Raw genomic sequence first — 7,948 nt, forward strand, 5'->3', positions numbered from 1 at the left:
TACTAGGGACAATGTTTTGTCTATGTGTCCACACAAGTATTGTGTTTCCAATCAATAAAATTATAGAATGGATAATAAACGATTATCATGAACAAAGAAATATAATAATAACTAATTTATTATTGCCTCTAGGGCATATTTCTAACAGTATCCAACTTGCACTAGAGTCAATAATCTAGTCCACATCACTATGTGATTCTAATGAATCCAACACCCTTACAGTTCTAGGGTTTGATCACGTCTTTCTTGTGAGAGAGGTTTTAGTCGACGGTTCTGAACCCTTTCAGATCCGAGTGAGCTTTACGAATCTTTATGTCATCTTATAGATGCTGCTACTATGTGCTATTCGGAAATATTCCAAATATCTACTCTACCATACGAATCCATTTCACTACTCATAGTTATTTGGATTAGTGTCAAACCTTGTATCGACGTAACCCTTTACGACGAACTCTTTAACTACCTCCATAATCGAGAAAAATTCCTTAGTCCATTAGTTACTAAGGATAACTTTGACCGCTGATCAGTGATTCAATCCTGGATCACTTTGTGTACCTATTTAACAGACTTGTAGCAAGGCACACATCAGGTGCGGTACACAGCATGGCATACTTTAGAGTCTACGGCTAAGGTATAGAAGACGACCTTCGCCTATTCTCTTTATTCTGCCGGGGTCGAGTTTTGAGTCTTACTCAAATTTACACCTTACAACACAACCAAGAACTCCTTCTTTGCTGATCTATTTTGAACTCCTTCAAAAACTTATCAAGGCATGCATCTTGTTGAAACTTCTATTAAGTGTTTCGATCTATCTCCATAGATCTTGATGCTCAACGTTCAAGTAGCGCAATCCAGGTATTCCTTTGAAAAACTCCTTTCAAACAACCTTTTATGCTTTACAGAAATTCTACATTACTTCTAATCCACAATATGTCAACCACATATACTTATCAAAAATTCTATAGTGCTCCCACTCACTTCTTTGGAAATACAAGTTTCTCATAAACCTTGTATAAACCCAAAAGCTTTGATCAACTCATCAAAGCATATATTCCAACTCCGAGATGCTTGCACCAGTCCTTTAGAAGGATTGCTGGAGCTTGCATACTTGTTAGCATCCTTAGGATCGACAAAACCTTCTGGTTGTATTACATACAACCTTTTCTCAAGGAAACCATCGAGGAAACAATGTTTTTACATCCTATGTGCAATATTTCATAAATAATGCAGCAACTACTAACATAATTCTAACAGACTTTTAGCATCGCTACGAGTGAGAAAGTCTCATCATAGTCAACTGTTTGATCTTGTCGGAAACATCTTTGCGTTAAGTCGAGCTTTTCTTAATAGTGACTTATCACCATCATCGTCTGTCTTCCTTTTAAAGATGCATATTTACTCAATAGTCCTATGACCATCAAGTAGTTCTTCCAAAGTCTACACTTTGTTTTCATACATGGATCCTCTCTCGGATTTCATGGCCTCCAGCCATTTGTCGGAATCCGGGCCCACCATTTCTTCTCCATAACTCGTAGGTTCATTGTTGTTCAACAACATGACCTCCAAGACAGGGTTACCGTACCACTCTATAGTAGTACGCGACCTTGTCGACCTACGTGGTTTGTAGTAACTTGATCTGATGCTCAATGATCACTATCATGAGCTTCCACTTCAATTGGTGTAGGCGCCACAGGAACAACTTCATGCGCCCTGCTACACACTAGTTGAAGTGATGGTTCAATAACCTCATCAAGTTCTATGACCCTCCCACTAAATTCTTTCGAGAGAAACCTTTCCTCGAGAAATGATCCATTTTCTAGAAACAAACACTTTGCTTCTGGATCTGAGATAGGAGATGCACCCAACTATTTTGGATATCCTATGAAGATGCAGTTATCCGCTTTGGGTTCGAGCTTATGAGACTGAAACTTTTTCACATAAATGTCGCAGCCCCAAACTTTCAAGAAACGACAGCTTAGATTTCTCTAAACCTCAGTCTATACTGTGTCATCTCAACGGAATTACGCGGTGCCCTATTTAAAGTGAATGCGGTTATCTCTAATGCATAACCCATAAATGATAGTGGTAATTCGATAAGAGACATCATAGTATGCACCATATCAAATAGGTTGCGGCTATGACACCATCACACCATGGTGTTCTTGGTGGCATGAATTGCGAAAGAACTTCCACATTGTCTTAACTGTGTACCAAAACTCGCAACTCAGATATTCATCTCTATGATCATATCGTAGACAGTTTATCCTCCTGTTACGACGAACTTCACTCTGAAACAGAATTGAACTTTTTCAATATTTCAGACTTGTGATTCATGAAGTAAATACTCCTGTATCTACTCAAATCGTCATTGAAGTAAGAACATAATGATATCCACTGTGTGCCTCAGCACCCATTGGACTGCATACATAAAAAATGTATTACCTCCAACAAGTTACTATCTTGTTTCATCTCAATGAAAACAAGGCCTTGCTCATGTTGTATGATTTGCATGTCACAAGTGATTCAAAATCAAGTGAGTACAAAGATGCATCAGCATGGAGCCTCTTCATGCAATTTATACCAACATGACTCAAGCGGCAGTGCCATAAGTGAGTGGTACTATCATCATTACCTTGTATCTTTTGGCACCAATATCATGAACATGTGTAACACTACGATCGAGATTCAATAAACCATTGAAGGTGATTATTCAAGCAAATAGAGTAACCATTATTATCTTTAAATGAATAATTGTATTGCAATAAACATGATGCAATCATGTTCATGCTTAACGCAAGCACCAAACAACAATTATTTAGGTTTAACACCAATCGAGATGGTAGAGGGAGCGTGCAATGTTTGATCATATCAACCTTGGAAACACTTCCAACACGTATCGTCACCTCGCCTTTAGCTAGTCTCCGTTTATTCCGTAGCTTTCATTTCGTGTTACTAATCACTTAGCAACAGAACCGGTATCCAATACCCTCGCGCTACTAGGAGTACTAGTAAAGTACACATCAACATCATGTATATCAAATATACTTCTTTCGACTTTGCCAGCCTTCTTATCTACCAAGCATCTAGGGTAGCTCCGCCTCAGTGGCCGTTCCCCTCATAACAGAAGCACTTAGTCTCGGGTTTGGGTTTAATCTTGGGTCTCTTCATTAGTGCAGCAACTGTTTTGTCGTTTCACGAAGTATCCCTTCTAACCCTTGCCTTTCATGAAACTTAGTGGTTTTACTAACCATCAACTATTGATGCTCCTTCTTGATTTCTACTTTCGTAGTGTCAAACATCGCGAATCGCTCAAGGATCATTGTTTCTATCCTTGATAAGTTATAATTCATCAAGAAGCTCTCACAGCTTGGTGGCAGTGACTTTGGAGAACCATCACTATCTCATCTGGAAGATTAACTCCCACTTGATTCAAGCGATTGTCGTACTCAGACAATCTGAGCACACGCTCAAATATTGAGCTTTTCTCCTTTACTTCGTGGACAAAGAATCTTGTCGGAGGTCTCATACCTCTTAACAAAGGCACAAGTATGAAATCACATTTTCATATCTTTAGAACATCTCTTATGTTCCTTGACGTTTCAAAACGTCTTCGGCGCCTTGCTTCTAAGCCATTAAGTATTTTGTACTGAACTATCGCGTAGTCATCAGAAACGTGTATGTCGGATGTTCACAACATCCACAGACGACGTTCGAGGTGCAGCACACCAAGTGGTGCATTAAGGACATAAGCCTTCTGCGCAGCAACGAGGACAATCCTCAGTTTTACAAACTCAGTCCGCAAAGTTTGCTACTATCAACTTTCAACTAAATTTTCTCTAGGAACATATAAAAACAGTAGAGCTATAGCGCAAGCTACATCGTAATTCGCAAAGATCATTAGACTATGTTCATGATAATTAGTTAAATTAATCATATTACTTAAGAACTCCCACTCAAAAAGTACATCTATCTAGTCATTTGAGTGGTACATGATCCAAATCCACTATCTCAAGTCCGATCATCACGTGAGTCGAGAATAGTTTGAGTGGTAAGCGTCTCTATCCTAATCATATCAACTATACGATTCATGCTCGACCTTTCAGTCTCTTGTGTTCCGAGGCCATGTATGCACATGCTAGGCTCATCAAGTTTGACCCGAGTGTTCCGCGTGTGCAACTGTTTTGCACCCGTTGTATGTGAACATTGAGTCTATCACACCCGATCATCACGTGGTGTCTCGAAACGACGAACTGTCGCAACGGTGCACAGTTGGGGAGAACACAATTTCATCTTGAAATTTTAGTGAGAGATCACCTCATAATTCTACCCTCGTTCTAAGCAAAATAAGGTGCATAAAAGGATTAACATCACATGCAATTCATAAGTGACATGATATGGCCATCGTCATGTGCTTCTTGATCTCCATCACCAAAGCACCGGCACGATCTTCTTGTCACCGGGGCCACACCATGATCTCCATCATCATGATCTCCATCAACGTGTCGCCATCGGGGTTGTTGTGCTACTTATGCTATTACTACTAAAGCTACTTCCTAGCAATATAGTAAACGCATCTGCAAACACAAACGTTAGTTTAAAGACAACCCTATGGCTCCTGTCGGTTGCCGTACCATCGACGTGCAAGTCGATATTAACTATTACAACATGATCATCTCATACATCCAATATATCACATCACGTCGTTGGCCATATCACATCACAAGCATACCCTGCAAAAACAAGTTAGACGTCCTCTAATTGTTGTTGCATGTTTTACGTGGTTGCCATGGGTATCTAGTAGGATCGCATCTTACTTACGCAAACACCACAACGGGGATGTATGAATTTCTATTTAACCTCTCTCCAAGGACCTCCTCGGTCAAATCCGATTCAACTAAAGTTGGAGAAACCGACACTCGTCAGTCATCTTTGAGCAACGAGGTTGCTCGTAGCGATGAAACCAGTCTCTCGTAAGCGTATGAGTAATGTCGGTCCGAGCCGCTTCGATCCAACAATACCGCGGAATCAAGAAAAGACTAAGGAGGGCAGAAAATCGCACATCACCGCCCACAAAAACTATTGTGTTCTACTCGACATAACATATACGCATGAACCTAGCTCATGATGCCACTGTTGGGGAACGTCGCATGGGAAACAAAAAAATTCCTACGCGCACGAAGACCTATCATGGTGATGTCCATCTACGACAGGGGATTTCCGATCTACGTACCCCTGTAGATCGCACAGCAGGAAGCGTTAAGAAACGCGGTTGATGTAGTGGAACGTCCTCACGTCCCTCGATCCGCCCCGCGAACTGTCCCGTGATCCGTCCCACGATCCGCTCTGATCTAGTGCCGAACGGACGACACCTCCGCGTTCAGCACACGTACAGCTAGACGATGATCTTGGCCTTCTTGATCCAGCAAGAGAAACGGAGAGGTAGATGAGTTCTCCGGCAGTGTGACGGCGCTCCGGAGGTTGGTGGTGATCTTATCTCAGCAAGGCTCCGCCCGAGCTCCGTAGAAACGCGATCTAGAGGAAAAACCGTGGAGGTATGTGGTCGGGCTGCCGTGGCAAAGTTGTCTCAAATCAGGCCTAATACCTCAGTATATATAGGAAGGAGGGGAGGGACCTTGCCTTGAGGCTCAAGAGAGCCCCAAGGGGTCGGCCGAAGCAAGGGGGGAAGTCCTCCCCTTGCAATCCTAGTCCAACTAGGATTGTAAGGTGGAGTCCTTCTCCACTTTCCCACTTCCCCTTTTTTTCTTTTTCTCTTTGATTTCTTTATATCATGCGCAAGGGCCCTCTTGGACTTGCCCACCAGCCCACTAAGGGATGGTGCGGCACCCATAAGGCCTATGGGCTTCCCCCGGGTGGGCTGGCCCCCTCGGTGAACATACGTAACCCATTCGTCACTCCTGGTACATTCCCGGTAATGCCCGAAAACTTTCCGATAATCAAATGAGACAAATCTATATATCAATCTTCGTCTCCGGACTATTCCGGAAACCCTCGTGAAGTATGTGATATCATCCAGGACTTCGAACAACATTCGGTAACCAACCATATAACTCAAATACGCATACAACATCGTCGAACCTTAAGTGTCCAGACCCTGCGGGTTTGAGAACTATGTAGACATGACCCGAGAGACTCCTCGGGCAATATCCAATAGCGGGACCTGGATGCCCATATTGGATCCTGAATATTCTCCCAAGATCTTATCAGTTGAACCTCAGTGCCAAGGATTCATATAATCCCGTATGTCATTCCCTTTGTCCTTCGGTATGTTACTTGCCCAAGATTCGATCGTCAGTATCCGCATACCTATTTCAATCTCGTTTACCGGCAAATCTCTTTACTCGTTCCGTAATACAAGATCCCGTGACATACACTAAGTCACATTGCTTGCAAGGCTTGTGTGTGATGTTGTATTACCGAGTGGGCCCCGAGATACCTCTCCGTCACACGGAGTGACAAATCCGAGTCTTGATCCATACTAACTCAACGGACACCTTCGGAGATACCTGTAGAGCATCTTTATAGTCACCCAGTTACATTGTGACGTTTGATATACACAAGGTATTCCTCCGGTGCCAGTAAGTTGTATGATCTCGTGTTCATAGGAATAAATACTTGACACGCAGAAAAACAGTAGCAACAAAATGACACGATCAACATGCTACGTTCATTAGTTTGGGTCTAGTCCATCACATGATTCTCCTAATGATGTGATCCCGTTATCAAGTAACAACACTTTCCTATGGTGAGGAAACCTTGACCATATTTGATCAACGAGCTAGTCAACTAGAGGCTTACTAGGGACAGCGTTTTGTCTATGTATCCACACAACTATTGTGTTTCCAATGAATACAATTATAGCATGAATAATAAACGATCATCATGAACAAAGAAATATAATAATAACTAATTTATTATTGCCTCTAGGGCATATTTCCAACAGGTCCGGGCCGCTTCATCCCACAATACCACCAAATCAAAATAAGACTAAGGAAGTAAGCAATCCGAACATCAACACCCACAAACACTTTGTGTTATACCCATGCATATCATCTACGCATAGACCTAGTTCATGATGCCGATGTTGGGGAACGTTGCATGGGAAACAAAAATTTCCTACGTGCACCCAAGATCTATCTATGAAGTTGTATAGCTACGAGAGGGGGAGTGCATCTACATACCCTTGTAGATTGATAACCGGAAGTGTTAAGAAACATGGTTGATGTAGTCGTACTTTTTCGCGATCCAATCACGATCCGTTCCGATCTAGCGCCGAACAGGCGGCACCTCCGTGTTCAGCACACGTACGGCTCGATGACGCATCTGCCTCCTTGATCCTGGGAGTGTAGGAGGAGTACTAGATGAGTTCTCCGGCAGCATGACGGCGTGCTGACGGGGGTGGTGGTGCAACCACAGCAGGGCTTTGCCAAGCGCTACCGCGATGCGATGGAGGAGAAAACTATCTAGAGAGAGAGGGAGGGCGCCGCCAAGGCTTGGTGTGTTGGCTGCCTCCCTCCCCCTCTCTATTTATAGGAGGAAGGGGTAGGTGGGGATCAGCCTTGGACCCTCCTCCAAGGGAGGTCTGTCCGGCCAAGTGGGGAGGAGTCCCCCTCCCACAAGGAAGGTGGGCGCCCTAGGGCAGGATTCCCTCCTCCTCAAAGCACCTCCCCACCACCACTTGGGCGCATGGGCCTCTTTGGGTGGGGCACCCAGCCCAACACGGGTTGTTGGGCCTCACTCTTCAGCCATGTGGGCCCCGGGGTGGGTGTACCCCTCGATGGACCCCTGTAATCCTTTCGGCACTCCCGGTACTATACTGGAAAAACACAAAACTTTCCTGAAACCCGAATACCACTTTCGTATATATAAATATTTACCTCTAAACCATTCCGGAACTCCTCGTAATGTGCGGGATCTCATTCGGGACTCC

The sequence above is a fragment of the Hordeum vulgare genome, chromosome 2H (genome assembly GCF_904849725.1).
Source record: "Hordeum vulgare subsp. vulgare chromosome 2H, MorexV3_pseudomolecules_assembly, whole genome shotgun sequence".
Classification (NCBI taxonomy): Eukaryota; Viridiplantae; Streptophyta; class Magnoliopsida; order Poales; family Poaceae; genus Hordeum; species Hordeum vulgare.